Genomic DNA, 4,560 nt, shown 5'->3' on the forward strand with positions numbered 1-4,560 from the left:
TAGCAACTCAGCAGGCTGCGGTGGGTGGGAGGATTGCTTTGAGTCCAGGAGTTCAAGGTTGCAGTGAGCTATGATCATGTTGCTGCACTCTAGTTTGGGCAATACAGCAAAACTCCTTCTCTAAAAAACACCCACCCATATACTGAAAACCACAAAATATTGCTGACAGAAATTAAAGACGACCTAAATAAATGGAGAGTGTGATACCTTATTTATGAATTGGAAGACTCAATTTTGTTAAAATGTCAATTCTTTTCAAATTCATGTACAAATTCAACACAATCCCTATGATAATCCCAGGTGGCTTTTTTTTCCCCAGAAATTAAGAAGCTAATTTTACAACTCATAATTGGAGGACTAACACTACCTAATTTCAAGACTTATCACAAAGCCACAATATTCAAGACAGTGTGGAACTGGTATCAAAATAAACAAATAGATCAATGAAACCAAATAGGGAGTCCTAAATTAGATGCAAACATATATGGAGAACTTATTTTTGACATGGGCACAAAGACAATTCAGTGGAAAAAGGATATTCTTTTCAACAAATAATGCTGGAGCAATTAGATATCTATATAGGAAAAAAATGAATGCTGATCCATACTTTGCACCATACCTTGCACCATTAACTCAAAGTAAAATCATACACCTAAATGTAAACCTGAAAACTATAAAACTTCTAGAAGAAAACATTGGCAATCTTCACTTAGACAAAGATTTCCCAGACATGACATTAAAGTATAACCTAAAAAAACCAAACTGGTCATTTAAACCTTTTCGAAAATAAACTTGTATTTCTTCAAAACACACTGTTAAGAGAATAAAAGGTAATCCTCAGACTGGGAGAAAATATATGTGCAAGTCACTTATCTAATAAACTACTTGCGTGTAGAGTATTTTTAAAACTCTCAAAACTCTCAAAAAGAAATAACCTGGCTGGGCATGGTGGCTCACGCCTGTAATCCCAGCACTTTGGGAGGCCAAGGCAGGCAGATCACGAGGTCAGGAGATCGAGACCATCCTGGCTAACACGGTGAAACCCCGTCTCTACTAAAAATACAAAAAATTAGCTGGGCGTGGTGGTGGGCATCTGTAGTCCCAGCTACTTGGGAGGCTGAGGCAGGAGAATGGTGTGAACCCGGGAGGTGGAGCTTGCAGTGAGCCGAGATAGTGTCACTGCACGCCAGCCTGGGAGACAGAGCGAGACTCCATCTCAAAAAAAAAAGAAATAACCCAAATTTTAAATATGTGCAAAAGATTTGTACAGATACTTAACCAAAGAAGATATACAGATGGCAGACAGACTCATAAAAAGATGTTCAGCATCATTAGTCATTTGTGAAATGCAAATTAAAATCATGAGATACCACTACATATATATTAAAACGCCTAAAAAGATAGACCATACAAGTGTTGTTGAAGATGTACAATAAGAATGCTCATACACACTGTTGGGAATCCAAAATAGTACAACTGGTTTGGAAAACAGTTTGGCAATTTCTTAAAATGCTAATGTGGAGGCCAAAGCAACTCCATCTTGGATGCTAATCCTCCATGTTAACTTCTGATTATCCCCAGTTCCAGAAAAACTTCTAAGATTTCCAGTTGGGCTCATTCCTTGTGTAAGAGCACCACTTACTGTAAATATTGCCCTTAGGTCAAAACAACCTTGATGTTATCATCCTTGCCATAAATTCTGCCCTTAAGCAATTATCTTACACATTCCTTCTGAGGCACCTTTCTCTATAGTACAGAAAGCCAGGGTCTGGTGGATAATGGCAGGGATCCACCATCTTGTCTTGCTTCCTGAGACACAGATATGGCTTCTGTTTGTAAGTCCCTATTAAATATTTGTTTCTGAGAAACTGGGTATGTCAGCCTCTTGCTTTGGCCTCTCAGCTTTCTCAGACTTTTGGGGGTAGGTTTGCATAGGCCTGTCCACTGCAGGACAGTTAAACACACACCTACCATCACATCCAGTCATTCCACTCTTAAGAGTAGTAGAAGGGAACTGAAAACATATGTCCATACAAAGACTTGTACACGAACAGTCATTACAACTTTATTTGTAGGAGCCCCAAAGTAGAAACAACCCAATGTTCATCAATAGGCAAACAGATAAGCTCTCACACATTGTCAGTGGTAATACAAAATAGTATAGCCACTTTGAAAAACAGTTTGGTAGTTTCTTGCAAAGTTAAACATACCATATGTTTCAGCAATCACATTCCTGCGTATTACACTAGGAAAATTAAAACTTATGTTTCACATCAAAATCTGTACTTAAATATTTATAGCAGCTTTATTTATAATTGATTCAAATTAGAGACAACACAAATATACTTCAGTGGGTGAATGGATAATGAATTATAATACATTCACATTGTGGAATAAAAAATTACAAACTACTGATGTGTACAACATAATCTCAAATGCATTATCTAAGTAAAACCAGGAAAGAAAAGAAAATGCTACATACTATATGATTTACTTTATATGATATTGTGAAAAAAGCAGAATTGTAGGTATAAAAAACAGATGAGGCCGGGCACGGTGGCTCACACCTGTAATCCCAGCACTTTGGGAGCTCGAGGTAGGTGGATCACCTGAGGTCAGGAGTTCCAGACCAGCCTGACGGTGAAACACCATCTCTACTAAAAATATAAAAAATCAGCCGGGTGTGGTGGTGCATGCCTGTAATCCTAGCTCAGGAGGCTGAGGCAGGAGAATCGCTTGAACTCAGGAGGCAAAAGGTGCAGTGAGCCGAGATTGTGCCATTGCACTCCAGCCCTGGCAATAAGAGCCAAACTCTATCTCAAAAACAAAAACAAAAAACAGATTACATAAATCTGTGTTTAGAAGCACCCTGTGCTCACCTCTATCATCTAACATATCTCTGTATTGTACTTATCAGTTTACTGTGTTCCTTATTAACCTTTACCCTAGGACTAGAGTTCAGCACAGTGGTTGGTATATGGCCAGCACTCAATAAATTCTTATTGCTTGCAGAATTTCCCTGACCAGGGCCACGCACTTAGAGAAAACTTTTGGATCTCTTCCAGGCTCTTTCCTCTGCAAAAAATGAGTAACCCATGGGGCCAAGGAGATATGCTCACCCAAAGCCTAGTTTCCCTCTTTTGGAGTCTAGACCATGTTCGGGGTACCAATACCCCTGGAATTTACTGCCCAAATGACACCATGGCCTGCATGAGCCTTTCTCAGCTTTCTCCCGAGGGCAGACCCAGCTGCTACTGTGAGCACTTCTTGATCTGAAAGGTGGCCAAGGCACGGCTGCTTGCAGGGGTCTGGGCAAAAGTTGGATGTGGCTTGGAGTATCAGGATGGTATGCAAGGCCCCTGGCAGGGAATGTAGGTGGGCACCAGAAACCAGAAAAGAAAGGGAAGTGGGAAAAGACTGGGGGCCATTTCTCCCCACATTGCCATATTCCAGCTGTGTTTCCAGGTGTTCTAAGGAGTCTAAGAATTCTGAAAATGAACCTGGCCTTCTACATCACTATGAGGGTTTATTTGTCAATGTAGGAAAACAGACTATATTTTACTTAACAATTTATTACTTGATTTATAACTAAAATATTTAAACATACGGTATGCTGGACTCCATTTGTACTCTTACCCAGGGCCTGCAAATGTTATGAGCTGGCGTGACCAAGGGAATAAGGATTACAAAAATGTTGACGTTATTTTATTTTTTTGAGGCTGGAAAGCAGTGGCGCAATCTCGGCTCACTGCCACCTCCGCCTCCTGGGTTCCAGCGATTCTCCTGCCTCAGTCTCCCGAGTAGCTGGGAGTACAGGTGCCCGACACCACGCCCGGCTACTTTTTTTGTATTTTTAGTAGAGACGGGGTTTCACCCTGTTGGCCAGGCTGGTCTGGAACTCCTAACCTCAGGTGGTCCGCCCACCTCGGTTCCCAAAGTGGTGTTGGGATTACAGGCGTGAGCCACCGCGCCCGCCGACCTTATTTTGTGGTTATAGAGGGTACATTTTATAAAATTACTGCCACGGAGTGGGTGAGGCTCCATTTCTTCAAGCCGCACAGAACGAATGTTCAGCGGTGCAATTTTATTTGCAATCTATTTTTGCTTCACTTTGCTCACAATGACTCTTTTAGGGATTACCTCAGGTAACAATCTTCTTTCAGTGTTCAATAATCCAAGCAGAAAATTCTCTCACTTCATCCGGCTGTCATGCTAGGTTCACAATATGAATTGGCTTATCTCTGCCCTAACCACTTCCTTCACCATACATGGAGCTGGTGTAGCTCAAGGGAAAGAGACACGGCGCTGGGAAATGATTAGGCCCCACCGTCCCAAGCAAGAGCTCAGGAGAGTTCTCAGGCTGGAGAGACCGTTCGGGATTTCACCCCGGGTTCCTGAGAACCTGAGATCTGCGGGGAGGCGCGAGGCATCCGGAAATGCCCGAGTCTGGGGAGACGGAAGCCCTCAGACTTTCCTCTAGGAGACTCTACAGGTAAAGGGGAGTCCTGGGACTCGAGGGGAGCCGCGACACCCGAAGGTAGGATCAAAAGTTTTGCTCAC

General features: G+C 42.1%; 1 protein-coding gene across 5 annotated transcripts in view; it reads right to left on the reverse strand.

The window, feature by feature from the left end:
• WDR93 (WD repeat domain 93) overlaps nucleotides 1-4,560 on the reverse strand; it is a 51,209-nt gene that overhangs the window by 46,593 nt on the left and 56 nt on the right. For 2 of the 5 annotated variants that reach the window (XM_031668349.1, XM_021940852.2), the window contains exon 1: nucleotides 4,141-4,535. The exons of 2 other annotated variants lie outside the window; for them this stretch is intronic. The gene's annotated coding sequence lies outside the window, so the exon portion shown is untranslated. Of the gene's footprint in view, nucleotides 1-4,140; nucleotides 4,537-4,560 lie in introns of those variants that run through there. One more of the 5 variants, XM_031668348.1, reaches the window with a different exon arrangement.

Source organism: Papio anubis, chromosome 7, assembly GCF_008728515.1.
Source record: "Papio anubis isolate 15944 chromosome 7, Panubis1.0, whole genome shotgun sequence".
NCBI classification, from domain to species: domain Eukaryota; kingdom Metazoa; phylum Chordata; class Mammalia; order Primates; family Cercopithecidae; genus Papio; species Papio anubis.